The sequence below is a fragment of the Anas acuta genome, chromosome 3 (genome assembly GCF_963932015.1).
Source record: "Anas acuta chromosome 3, bAnaAcu1.1, whole genome shotgun sequence".
NCBI lineage: Eukaryota > Metazoa > Chordata > Aves > Anseriformes > Anatidae > Anas > Anas acuta.
This window is the reverse complement of record NC_088981.1, coordinates 111451320-111466218: the sequence shown is the minus strand read 5'-3', so window position 1 is coordinate 111466218 and position 14899 is coordinate 111451320. Positions and strand designations below refer to the sequence as shown.

The 14899-nt window shown below is 39.3% G+C and overlaps 1 long non-coding RNA gene across 1 annotated transcript; it reads left to right on the top strand.

Moving 5' to 3' along the window:
• Positions 1-1248: 1248 nt before the first annotated feature.
• On the top strand, positions 1249-5017 carry LOC137853109 (uncharacterized). The gene is made up of 3 exons (XR_011094246.1): positions 1249-1398; positions 2497-2612; positions 2800-5017. It is a non-coding gene; the product is annotated as an uncharacterized lncRNA (long non-coding RNA).
• The last annotated feature ends 9882 nt before the right edge of the window (positions 5018-14899 follow it).

The window sequence follows — 14899 nt, the reverse complement described above, 5'->3', positions numbered from 1 at the left end:
GGAAGCTATCCTGAAGCAACAATCTCAAGAGCATCACTTTCCACAAGCCTTTCACAGTAGAGACTTGGTATCCCTGGAGGAAGCAATAAATGTCCAGCAGTAGTAGTATGGTGTACAATACAACTCCTAGGACTTAATATCACAGAGAGTCCAAGATAATGGAAACAAAGGACCTGGTAACAGAGTAGTATGAAATTATACTCCCTTCTAGATGTAATTACTGGACTTGTTGCATAATTTGCTTTGTAGATACCCAGTTACAACTTGCAACAAAAGTGTCTTTGCTACCTCAAGGCTTGGTTTCCAAAGTAAAAAGAGGCAAAAGAGGTACCATATCCAGACTCATTCCATCATCAGTCCTTGTCAATATGCATGGATATCTCAGAACCAGCTTGCAGACCACTATGTGCTGCCTGGCTGAGCAAGCCTGAAAAGCTTTTTTCAATGCAGTTGCTCCAAGTCCTGGGTTCTCCAGAGAGTACTTTTCAGCAGTGCCTGCAGCGATCATTACAAATTTATTGTCTACAAAACCAGCAGAACTGCCTGGCCCACAAGTTAAATCCTAACCCCACTAAATAGGTTACTATCTTCTTCTGGATCACCAGGATATTAAGACCTCCAGGAAACTAATGCGCTGTCACTAACTTGCAGGTCAGAAATAAAATCTTCATGTCCCAAAATGCCACATGCTTCTATTTCCATTCTGCTTTCAGCAGTACTACGGAAGTACTCATAAAAAGGAGAAAGGCAGCAAACACACAAGATGATCGATCACCTCCTTTCCCTCCTGCTTAGCAAATCTTACACTCAAACATCCAAAGGGATTAAAAAGCAGGAAGCCAAGGAATCATCAGAGCTGTAGATTCTATGCAGAAATATCCAGCTATCCCATCCAAACACTGCATGAATTCAGATTTCCAGCCTCAAGAAAAATGTCAGGTATCCTGCAGGAATTTCTGCTGGCATTACTGAAACGTTCACATTCAAAGCAGGATAACCATGAAGAAAGTAAGAAAAACAAAGCGATTCAGATATTCTGCCTAAGAGAAAACAAAGATAGCATTTCTGATCCCTGTCTCACATGCAGAGGCAATAAAGGCGCTGATTTGACAAACACAGGTGGGTTTCTCATGCCTGGTGGATATCACATGCCAAGGAAAGCAAATTGTATCAAGCAACTTGAGGTGTGCCTGTTACTAAAAGCTGCAAAACAAATTAGAAATACTTGAGAAACAAAAAGAGGTTTAGCCATACAGAGCTTGACTAGGTTTAATTTAGCCTGCTGAGAAGATGGGTAAATTAACCTCCCTGAGCTCTGGGATGCCACAGCTGGATTGCTACCTCTCCCTGGCATGCTTCATCAAAAGCTGTGCTAGGAACTTCTCATGACAAGCACATGTACATATATACTGCCTGATCTTATGTGTAAGAGGTAAAATAATAACTGCTGCCACCTGTCTCTGCTCCCATGGGGTTAATAGCTTTCTCAGCCAGAGAAAGGCTGAGGTTGTAAAGTTTCCCTCCTTGGAGATCTTCAAAAGCTGCCTGGGTACAGTGTTGGGCACCCTGCCTGAGCAGGGAGCTCGACCACATGAGCTCCAAAGGTCCCTTCCAACCTCAAATATTCTGTAATGCTGAGATTTATTCCTCAGCATGCCATCTGGTCTAATCAAGGAGGCAGTGCCCTTTTCTTATACTGAAATAAGTCAGCATGGTTGCAGTGGTGACAGTTTGTTCTTAATTTCCCAGCAAATATCTGGAGTGCAGGTGTTTGCAGCGGTCATCCAGCTTTCCTTTAGAAATGTGCTGGACTTTAAAAGTGTACTGAGGCAAGTGTCAGGCCATGAAAGAGTTAAAAGTGTCTGGGGAGGAGACACAGAAAACTAATGATGCTTCATGAGTATTTAAGAGAGTATTACATAACACTAATGCTTTTAGATATCACGTGGCATGTGAATGTAAGCATTTAAATTAATAGCAAATATAAGTTTCAATATGTTTTAATGCAGGTGATACATGTAATGTATGTGATAATACAAACGTTTATCACTGAGAATTTGTTTTCTTCCTCAGTGCCTTGTTTTAAGCTATCACAGTAGCACAAGCAAGCAGAGAAATCATCTTGATACAAAACCTATAAGGCCATGGCTTCATACCTGTTTATCCAGGACTAACCTGGCACTGGAAAGCCTTACAGTGTAGGAAGTACAATTTCTAAGGCATAAGAGCAGTCCTGTCATAGAATCATAGAGTCATAGAATGGTTTGGGTTGGACAGGACTTTTAAGCCTGTCTGGTTCCAGCCCCCTGCCATGGCAGGGACACCTCCCAGCAGCCCAGGCTGCCCACAGCCCCATCCAGCCTGGCCTTGGGCACTGTCAGGGATGGGGCACCCACAGCTCCGTGGGGCAGCCTGCGCCAGGGCCTCACTGCCCTCTGAGTAAAGAATTTCTTCCTAATCACTACTTTCTTCTGTCATACTTGCCCACCACTGCAGGGGAGGGCCCCCAAAGCCTGCCCATGGCAGAAGGATCTTGTCCTTGTTACACCCTCTGTCCTCTCTGCACTGAGGAGGAGTCTCATCCTGGTGGGATTGGAAACCTGGAGCAAGAGGTAGGAGAGAATGGGTGAGAGAGGCAACAGGGCTGTGGTGAATGCCAGAGCCCCTGTTAAATAACATTATCTGGTTTCTAAACTTTTTGGTGTTTAAGTAAATGCCAGGTAAGCCTGCTTCAGATCTCCTCAGGCCAAAAAGCCTGAAGCCCTGGTTTAAACTGGAACTAAAATAATGTGTTTTCAGAGCTACAAGCCTGAGGCAGGAGAGCAAATGATGAGGTGATGATGGTGATCTGGTGAAGCCTTGGAGGAGACTGAATGACCCAGGTCTGCAACCACACCTGCAGGCAGACAAAGGATGCATGATTAACACCCCCTGATGTGATAAGCTGTGAAGGGAACTGTGCTGCTGCACTAATTCAAGGCACTATTTTCTGTGCCCAAAAATCTACAGTTCCTGATATGTGGTTTAGGGGACAGTCACAGCAGGAGGCTCCCCTGGCACCCTGGGACTGGTGAGCCCCCATTTGTAGGTAAATACACCTACAGCTAGCGAGGTGTTTCTCTTCCTACAACTCCCATGTTATATTTGTCATTATTCTCCAACATGTCTCAGTACCTGAGCCATAAAACATGGACCAGATCTTGCCTGGAAGATTGAGATCAGATTTTCAGAACACTGGTTGCCTTACATTGAGCATTCATACAGCATCCACAAATGTGGGGCTGTGGTCTCAGCAGGCATCTCGTGGTTGACAGTCATACAAAAAAATCACAATAAACCAGAAGAGAGAAGTAAGATCAATTTTAGGATGTAGAGCTGCAGCTCTAATGTAGAAAAATTAGTTCAATGGAAACTCAGTTTCTTCACTGAACTCAGAATAAATAGCAGGCTTGGGAAAGAAAAACATAAAAAAGAAAAAAAAAAAAGGAAGAAAAAAACCTGTTAAAAGCACTTAAGCATTTTCATTTGGAGTTTTAGGCAGTGATGACATTAAATTGTGCAATCTTTAAAAAACAGTTATGTACACCCAAAACAGTGGTTATCCTGTAAGAAAATTAAAAATTCTACATTGCCTACAGCAAGAAACAGATAAAGAATATAAGTTTTTGTAATGACAAAGAATTTTTAAAACAAAATCATGAATCAGCTACTACAATATATTTAATATATTTAAGAAATCCTCTTTTAGCAAATAGCCATCAAGAACAATCTTAACTTAAACAAAAACTGTCCTAACTTTTGCAAATTCATTCTGAATTCAGTCACAATATGATTTTCACTACAAAAAAATAAAAGTGAATTACATTAATTTCAAACAGCTTTTTTTTTTTTTTTTTTCTGGAATCAAGGAAATGCTTCAGAAATATTAGCACAGAAAAAAAAAATGGTGATAAAACTGAATCAACTGACTCAGAAAATGATTATCAGCACCTTTTATTGTCCAAAGGGGTAAAACACAGTTCCCTTGATTGAATATTTTGGCCAGACTGGAGATGGGCAGCGCAGTCATTAGGCCAGGCAGCAATAACAACAATATTAACAGATAACTCATATTTATGTCAATTCACACAGTGACTCAAGAAAACTCTAATATGATTCTCTTCTTTGCAAGTCAGTGTTGACATCAGTGCTGCGGTGGACAGCTTCCAAAGGGCACATAAACCAACTCACTTCCAAGAAAAAAGTCTCTCCTGAAATTTTGCCTGAAAAAAAAAATAAATGCAAGATTCTCTCTCACTGCCCTTTTATTCTGGAGAAACGGGGAGTGCTTCACATTTGCAGGACCTGCACAATAGCCCCCGAGGTCACAGTCTGGGATGCTGAAAAGCAATAAGAAATCAGAAGCCAAACTGTGCGCTGGTTTCAACGGGTAAAGTGTTCTCCACTTCCATATGACAGCATGTATTAGAGCAAATTCAAGGGAGATGTCTGATCAAAGGATGCAGCCTGAAATAAATAAAAATTGCACTAGCCTTTTCTCCTCTGAGAAGTGGCAATTCAAAGCTTGCCTGAATGAAAACAACTTTTGATCTCTGTTGTCTGTCTGGGTTTGAACCGGTAGGTTTTCTGCAGAGCTTGCATTTAAGTTCTGTAGTGTTACTTTTGGAAGCAGGGAACACTTCTGGACTAATGGGGACAAATACAATACTTAATACAGAAAATAACTATATATAGCAATTATAGGAAATACTACAGGTCCATTACTTCCTGATGGAGATGTTAATATGAACCATTAAGCAACACATTGATTTAATGTTAGCAGAGTTCCTATTTTCAGTACTGCCATATAGCCAAAGATTGCTAAGAGATATCACAGCACAGGTTATTATAAGATGCTTTTAACATAGGCTTCTGCCAGAAATAGTGTTTAACATGAAATATGTTGTATCTTTTTTTTTTTTTAACATTGATTGTACTTGTCTGCAAGTTCTGTATTAATTCTAAGTTATTATGCATATAAACCATACTTTTTAAATGAACTCTCTTGTTTGTGATTACTGTGCATGGATTCATGAAGGACATTACAAATATATATTAACTGGTGCCTGTGTGGTTCTCTTAGTAGTCAATTTTAAAGCACTATGTTATTGAGCTATAAATTTTCCCATAACAGAAACTATGGGTTCTGAAAGGTTTCCTGTGGGACACTTTTAGCTTTTCCCTGATGAAGGTAATAAATTTGGTAAGTAATAGTCTAAATATGGTAAGTAATAGTCAGGAGAAGAATGCATTTGAGTAGAAGAACTGCACTAGCAGGTCCCTTGTTTAACTTCAAAGACCCATTAGGTGTTACAGGATGCAGTCATACCTAGAGGTACAAGTGTGACCTTCTCTCAGCCTAGCAGTCTTCAACCTTTCTGCCTCTCTGTTCCTCTCTGCCAGCTTTAACATCTGACCAAAGACACCAAGCCCTGCAGAGAGCATTCAGCCCCAGGCAATGGGTAAGCCCAACCACAACTCCAATACTCTGCTGGTTTTGTGCTGCTACCCAAACCATACAGCCTGTCCTGTAAGCTGTGAAACTCAATGAGTGCCACCTACCACCACTGGGACTGTCTACTGCCCATGGCAAAAGGAAGTTGTCTGAAAACATCAAGCTGTAACTGTTGTTTTGTTTTGTTTTGTTTTGTTTTGTTTTCAATGCAAAACATTTCTGTTTTATATTTAATTGAAATCTCATTGATGTTTTCAAACCAACAAAACCCAAAGTCATGCTAAGTACAGATGAAACTTTTGCTACAAATCAAACAAAATGTTATCAGACCTCAACCAATTTATCTTTTTTTTTTTTTTTTTCTGTTTACTGAACTTTTCAATTTGACCTTCCATTCATTCATTATACCTTTAGTGGTTTTGTTGCCAACAAACCCAAATATTGCAATTCCAATTTTCAGATCTGATTTAACCTGTACAGGAGGAACAGATTTCCAAAGGAAGAGATTATTGCTTGCACCAATAACAGATCAAAACTGTACTTTTTCAGAATATATAAATCACATCTGTGGTATTGCTTCTAAGGCTGTTCAGTGTACAACCTGGCCAATTAACTTGTCATGTCCAATCAAAAATAGAGGCCAGAAGGCAGATTTGAGCCCATCCACTGAGGAGCAAAGCTGAAATCCTCATGAAAGATCACTTAAGTGAGTGGGTCTGGAGCTTCCCACCCATCTTAGCTATTTCTTCACAACATGCACTGTTTCCATTTAGCTGTTGATTGGCATTTGCTGGCAGCTTCACTGGAACAGATCAGCAGAAGGTGAGATTTTTGAGGAAGGGTGAGAGACAAGTTAAATTAAAAATAACACTTGTATGAGCAATGAAAACCTTTCATCTTCCCTCATTGAATGTATGTTTTAAGATGTTAATAAATCTTAGTGAAAGTGTGAGCTTCAAGAAAATTATGTATTATAAGAACAAGCTTTAGAATAGTACGTGTGTATTAATATTGTCATTACTTGAACTGAAAAATCTGCAAAAGGCTGATTTGATAAATAAGTAAAGCAAGTACACTTACCCACAAGCACACATACTTGGGATATACTTATTTTCACTTCCACTTTCCAGATCTGTTACACACAATCCAAGTTATTTGACCTCAATGAATTCTGTCAAGAAGTACGCATGTCCTTAGCATCTGCATTAGCGAGGTGCTAGAAGTCACGGGCAGAGACAGAGCGTTCATGGTACAGTAATGAGAGTATGAAACTGTCTGGACTTCAAAGAGCTGCGACTCATTGAGCAATGACATAGCAAACTAGATGATATAAACCTTGGCTGACTTCGACATCTACATAGCAGTAATCTGTCTGACTATGTTAAAGCACCTAACTCAGGCAGATGAAACTCTCCTTTATATGCTCCTGTTTATAAAAATATAAGTAGGTGAATATGTTTGAGTGAGTTATTTCACAGAAAATTCTGCATATTCCTCCTCCCTAGCTGTCTAAGCCCTTAATAAGACCATAAATATATTTATATATTCATATTTGCCAGGTGCTACCAGGGATAACAATTGGACAACACAATTCATTTCTATGCCACTATAAAATACTGTTTTATTTAGAAGAAAATTATATCATTCTTATCTTTGTCAGTTGTCAGGTCTAAGGGGCTGATTCTACAACAGAGATGTTTCGGTGACAGTGTAATGGTCATGGGCAAAGTATGGTAAGGGAATCTTTCACTATCACAGCTTTTTGTGCATAAGACTTTGTACTCAACAGCAGATCGCTATCTTTCTATCTTGAGTTTGGCCCTGATCAGAAATATTAAGTTCACTTCTAAATCAGAAAACAAAAAGACAGTGTAATTTATATGAAAACACATTGCTATCACTTTAGCCCATGTTGGAGCCTGCCATGGACACAAAATTCCACCAAATTGTTAGTATTAGGTATAATTGATAGATGTGGGATCAAAATAGCTACCTTATTTGGGAGCTGTCAGGTCAGCAATGCCACTACTTATTATCTTAATATCCTAATGTAAGTCTCAGCAGCAGAGATTTCATACTTCTGGCCTGAACTTGGCACACACTCATTCCATTCCACAAATGCAAGGAACGACACTTGACTTCCTAGATCAGTAGGTAAGGACCTAGAAGTTCAATGAATTGGGCTATATATTTATTGGATTAACAATTCTGCAATGTCATTTTAAGAAATGCAGAGAAATGCTTCTGTGTTACTTGGCTTGATGCCTTGTTATTCACAAATACTAAATTCATGACCCTTTCACTTTAAGTGCTTTTTTTTTTTCAAGGCTTTTACTTCCTGCCTAAACTTTAAATCCATTCTGTTACCTCTGAGAACTGCACATTTAATTCTAAGATCCCTTCTTGAATTTGCTTTGAACTCCTCAAAGTCAATGCTGCCTAGATAAGCAATCTCTTTCTATCCCAGTTTCTGAAAATAACAGATACACACTGTCTAGAATGAGTTTCTCTTGCATGTGTATGGAGTTTGCCAGACTTTGTTATGCTGTGCAGTGTCTCAGTTCACCATAAATCTCTAGGCTTTTAGCTTTACCATGCAGGAGTAGGATGCTTTTTATCAGTAATGAGTACAGTCAGGATGGGAATTGTTGTAGGATATGGCTTTGAACCGTTATAATAATAATACACAGGTCAGAACTGAACTTCTGGAGAGTGATAAGGGTCATTCTTTTATTCTCGACACAGGGAAGGAGGCAAATTATGAGCTATGTTCAGAGTAAGGTTCTGGCTGACCATATGAGGTAATGAATAGTGCTAGAGGTTGTAAAAGAAAAGAAAATAGCGTTTTCTTGATCAATCCATCAGTACATCAACATGTCAGGTCAAGTCATCTCCAGCAGCCAGGCCAGTGAGGCTGGAGATCATTGGAATTCACCCACTTTGATGCAAAAATTTGGAATATAAAGGATCATGCTTCAGTACTTCAGCTCTAGCTATAAGGAGTTGAGATGAATATGAAGCATGTGTGATTATAGCCAAACTTGCTAACTTCCAAATTGACTCTGAGCAATTGTTGGAGACAGGATGTTGGCTTTGGACAGACTGTGAACAATTCCCACGGTCTATTCTCCAAAGTGAAAATAAATGCTGAGCTGCACAGCAGCATTTTTCATCTTCAAAGTATTTAAACATCACAGTCTAAATTTGCTGTACTTGAAATCAATGACAAAGATCTTATGTTCTGTTGGAGCAGGATGGGGACCATTATCTGATAAATTTCCAAATTATTCTGCAAAGTAAGCCAAATCTTCAAAAACCATCTGGATGTGGTCCTGAGCAACTAGCAGTAGGTGGCCTTGACTGAGCAGGGGGTTTGGACCAGATGACCTCCACAGGTCTCTTTCAACCTCAGCCTTTCTGTGATTCTCCTGATGACTGCAAGAGCTTTTAGCCCAGTCTTTCCTTTCCTGCTTGAAGATGCTTTTCCCCCAGATTCTGATATAATTCAGCTTGTTCTTGCTCCAGGGAAATTTTAGACTAGAACGAGGTCCTATAAGGCAGAAGTGAGCTTCATGAGCTCACCAGTGGAGAAACAAAGCTGTGCTCATCTCACTGTATCATGGATTGGCTAATTTGGGGGTTAGCTTTATCTTCAGAGTCCAGTTCACAGATTTCAGCCTTATGCATGTGGATAGGTATTAATAAGCCATAATAACATATGAGGGGAGGCATATAATCATTTCTTCTGTACTGAAAGAGTGATAACCTCCATCAAAGCAAATAACAGCTCCAAAAGGGACCAGTTATTAACATGTCAGAAGAGCACAGAAGAAAAATGGGATTCGTTCATATTCACAGTCTGTTTCTGCAAACTCAGGTTATATGTATGCAGATCATAAAAACTTAGCTATCCTGTTTATAACCTCAGTTCTCTTCTTTCTGATTGTCTGGCTTCTACTGAACTCCCTGCCTTATATTTCCCATTTTATAGGAGATTTCCAAGCATGCTCTTCTGGCAAGTAACCATAGGTCAGCTATGAAATAGTGGTTTTGCATGAGCTTCTCATGTACTTTCACTGGTCTCAAACTTAAATAGTTAGTCTCAGCAAGTAACCTTCCATACTGAGGATTATAACATCTAGCTTACATCCTCACTTTATATGACATTAATAACCCCTGTGCCAGTGCCTCCCTCTCTCCATCTGCTATAGAGGCAGCCTAGCTTGGACCAGCTGATTTTTAGGTAGCTGAAGTTGGGTTAGATTAATCCCAATGTTTTAACACTCAGGGGTTTATAAATCTTCTTTCCATACAGCCTGCACATGTAACAGTTTATATCTTTTGTTCATTTTGCAAGCAAAGTGAGATTAGTCAGTTTTGAACTCGGCATGGCCAGTGAAGATTCAAATCCATCAGGGGAATACTAAAAGTCCTATGGTCCTATCAAACTGTACCCAGAAAGCCTTTTTAAGGAGCATATTGAAGCCTACTCATATAGTGTCTGTGCAGAATAAGGAACATGATATGTCACTGCAGATATTTTAATACACCATGAGAATTCTAATAATTTAATCCAACAGAAATAAACACCAATCGGGGTAAATAAATGTTAGTGTTCTTCCATCCTCATCTTCAGACACACAAAAATGATCTGAAAAATACTGTGGGTTTTAGGTAGTTCTCTTAAAAGATAAAAATAAAACAGACCAAAAAAAAAAGTGCTTATACCAGAGAGGTGAAGTTGCAAAACTGTCTAAATGGCCTGAGGTCAGTGAGAATAGTAGCAGACCAAGAGAAAGGGAGCAAAATAAAGCAAGCAGCAAAGGAGGCCTTGCTCATCATGTCTTTCACAACGTTATCATTTTCACAGCACAATGAACCCTTTAGAAATTTTGTCTTTCTATTATGCATCAACAGGAAAGTTAAAAAGCATTTTTATTAGCAATATGTCTCAGTGGTACACAGAGAGCAGCTAAAAGCTTCTTTGAACAGTAAAAAGACAAAGTTAAATGCCAAGTGCAAAATGTTTCCTGCAATACAGGTTTTTTCTACTACCCAAAGCCAAAGCCAAGCTCTAATGCTCCCTCATGCCAAGTCACTCATGCACACACACACACACGCACACTGAAATAAAGCATTAGGGCACAAACTACCATGGCTGTCTCTAGATTCTTCACCAAAATTATACAAATTTGTGGCTTCTCTGTTGTCACCTAGAATAGTTTTTGGAATATTTTTTTGGAACAGTTTTTGGAATAGGGCCTTTATGTTAATTCCAGAAGAAGGTTGCCAGTTTAGGTATAAGCTGTTTTCCATTCCCCTGGTGCTGAAAAAAACAATAATAAGCAGGACTAAGACAGACACACTGAGATGTCTTCACATTGCTGATAGTGAAGAATAAAGTTCTGTCCCAGTAGGAACATGGCTTAGTGGATGACATTAGTAGTAGGGTAATGGTTGGACCAGATGATCTTTTCCAAACTTAATGATTCCATGAAAAGAAGACTGATTCACATCTTCTATTCTATAATATTGACTTAAATGGAGCTAGAATTCTGTGAACAAGATGAAGGCACTTATCAGACTTGTTCCTGAAATGGAAATACCATCCTTGCATCCCCATGGGGCGGTATTGTAACTGGAAAACCCCCAGCACACATTGGTAGAGGGCTGCCCAGGAAATCAAGCAGAAAAGCAGTCATTCAAATGCAATCTTTATTACATTGATATGATGCACATGGAGGAAGCAGCATAGGATGGGACAAAATACCATTTTCAGCCTTTTCACTAACAATTTATTCTTGTGTCAAGGTATGCTCCTAACAACTGATGTGATAATGAACAAAAGCCAACACAAAAATTCCTCAAGAAAGTAGCATGTTTGTACTAGGGCATCTGCATTGTTATGTCTAGAAGATGACCTTCCTGCTCTGGATTACACCTTTCATTTTACTCAGTGCTGAAGGACTGAGGAATCTGAAGCAATGGTGGAGAATTTTTGCATTCACCTGTACTGTTCACACCACTCTTGTATTCTGATCACTCTTTCTATTTCTCCTTACCATGGAGAAGCACAGTTACAGAAAAAAAGCAAATAAGTTAACTGCAAAGTCCACTTGACAGAAGAGTATGGCCTTCTGGATCTCCATTCCTATAGAAATATAACTGGCCTCAGTAGTGTGAAAATCTCACTGTTTATGCCCATAGGTAAAGCATATTTGATAGAGACTTTCAAATAAATAATTTATTTTGCAATTGAATGGGTTACCTCAGAAAATAAATAAATAAATAAATCAGTAAATAAATTTGTTTCTCTTCAAATCTACATGTATTTTAAGAAGCACATTTTTAAGCAAATTGTATTTTAGTGTAAGTTTATTGTAATTTACTGTGCTCTTGTATGTCTTGTTTGTAAGGCATTTATTTAATACGTTAATCCCTTCGTGTCTTAACATGCTTAAAAAATTGACAAGCTCCATGACCTAGTTCCATTTACAGGATGTAATGCTGTAATTCTAAAGTAGGAATTGTCATAGAAAACTTCATCAAGTTTTAAACGAGGAAATAAGTATTACAAGAGGAAGGACCAGATAAGTGCAATCAGAGATGGATGACTGGTACAAGTAACCAAAGTCAAGGAGTGAAACCTGAACTTTTCTTCAGAAATATTGCAATGTAACTTCAAATTTTCTAATCCCCAGAGGGGATAAGCTGCTGGAAAAAACACGTAACTCCAGACAGTTCAAGCTTTCTAGACACTTGTAACAACTGAAAATCTGCTCCTGAAATCACAGATGCTCCAAAAATAAAAAAAAATGCTTTTGAAACATCCCTCCCTGAATTCTTGCAAATGAATTAGCTTCTATTGACATGAAGATTTGGACACAGGGACTCGGGGGATCTCTTTGAGAATTTGTTGAAACAGTGCAACTAAATCCTAAGCACTCTTACCTTCTCTGCTAAGCTCAAAGCAGTTGCTCATTTTGAAGGCTAGCTAGGGTGGGAAGTCTGACACCTCTGTGGAGGTGTCTATAGCTAGGTGTTTACTCTTGTGGGAAGTGTTTAAGCTCCTTTTGTTGTCAGGGCAGATCTCAGCTCAGATGCTTAAACTTAGCTGTCTAGCGCCATCTGAGACACGCAAGGATATCCAAGACTTCCCCACAGGTCTGATAGATATGTGAAAAGACCTGCAGAAGACTGAAGCCCATCTGGAGACTCTCCTCTTGCCCTCAGAACTGCTGTGTGGGAAGCTCAGAGAAGCCTCTATCACAGTTGCTCACATGTAAGCATACAGTATTGGTGCCTTCACCAGGAGATGCGCCTGGAGCACCTCCTGCCCTCCTGCTGCACTGACCTGAGAGCTGCAGGGCTGCTTCTCTCACAGTTTCTCACCCTTCTTTCCCAGCTGCTGTAGCACAGCAGGTGTTTTTTTCCCCTTTCTTCAATCTGCTCTCATAGAGGCCCAACCAGCATCGCTCATGGCTCAGCTCCGGCCAGTGGCGGGTCTCTTTTGGAGCTGTCTGGAGCTGGCTCTGATCTGACATGGGGCAGCTGCTGGGCTCTGCTCACAGAGGCCACCCCTGCAGACCCCCTGCCACCTAAGCCCAATACAACCAATATAACTAAACCTTAGGAATTCAGCCCTCAAATAGTTGAATTTAAGTGAGGTCTTTCCTAAATTTCAGAATTAAAATAATTACATTATCTTAATTCCACTGTCAGGACGTCATCCCCAAACTACCTATTTTGACTGAGATCCAGGTCAGCCCAGTTTCCTATCTAGGAGCAATTTTGAAAGGTGAATTTTTAGCCCAGACTAGAAGTGAGTCAGAAACCCTTTGAACAATTGAGCAGTATAGACTATCACACATTGCTGCCCTGAAGCTTTTTAATTTTCTAATATAGATATGCCCTTGAGATGGACTGTGATCTATACCAGTCCCACAAGATCATAGCTGTGACCCCTACTCAAAAGTGGATGTTTACCTTGGAGTCTCTGGCAAGTACTGAAGAGGACTCAATGTATCTTCTTTCTTTTTATATGTTGTGCTGTAAAAGAAAATAAAGTTGTAAAGCTGTCACAGCTTGCTGAAGGAACACGTCAATAGCTGGCTCATTTTCAGCAAAACTTACTTCCTGGTATGCAATTAAAGAAAGAAAATGAATGCATTTCAAATGTCCTTTTTTTTTTTTTTTTTTTTAGAATTTCATAAGCAGCCTCAAATTGCAAGAGAGCTATGAAGTTTGTTTTCCTTATTTAGATATTCTAGTATATTCCATTCCACAATTGATTCCTTAGGTATTTTTCCCTCATCCTGTCCAAGTGAATTCCACTGTATAATTGAGATATATCTACCCCTAATCTGGAAATCATCTTCTTTCATCCAAAACTCTTAAACATTTGTCTGATATTAAATACTGAGGAATATGCACTGATTTGAGTAGAATTCTTTATATGTTTACAATTATAAGTGTGCTGAAATGTTTTGTTGAAAATAACACAAAATCACCATCACCAACTTTTTTGTCTATGGACCATAACTCCACATTTTATCAAGGACCGTATTTTACCTCTGTTTATACTTCATATCAATTTATTTCCATCTTGCTATTCACAATTTTCGTGACATTATAAAAACCTGCTACCATCACACTTGAGAAGATATGCTTGCTGTTTCTCAGTATTATTAAGCATTATTATTTAGGCCAGGAAACTGATTTAAAAACAACAATTCCTTATCTTCTCCTAATAGTTCTGGATATCACTCAAGTCTTTCATGAATAAATAAGCAACACATTCTCAGTCTCTTGCTCTCGGGCAACAATCTTTCCTTTTGAGTAATACCACTCCAGCTGCTTTTCTATTGTGTCACAACTTGCAGCTGTCTTAATTTGCAGCAAAGCTGTGAAGTTCAAGCATAGACGATGCTCTGTCATTACTAATTTCCCTAACTGCTATGTCCACATGTTTCTTAAAATCCTCCAGGGATGGGGACTCTGCTACATCCTTGGGCAGCCCATGCCAATGTTTGGCCACCCTCTCCATGAAGAATTCTTCCTCATGTCCAATCTAAACCTCCCTGGCACAATTTGAAACCATTTTCTTGTATCATTATCTCGTATTTTCCTATCGCTTGTCACCTGAGAAAAGAGACCGACACTTTCTTTGCTGTAGCCTCCTCTCAGGTAGCTGTAGAGAGCCGTGAGGTCTCCCCTCAACCTCCTCCATACTAAACCACAGTTGATGCAGCCTCTTATTTTATTATGCCTTGCCTTATTGCAGCCTTGCATTTTATTATATGGAATCTCAGATTTATGATACTATTTAGTTACATTTTATTAAATACTATCCCATCTTATCTGAGAGCCCTGTAGTCAAGCAATTGCTCATAACAAGTTATCAAA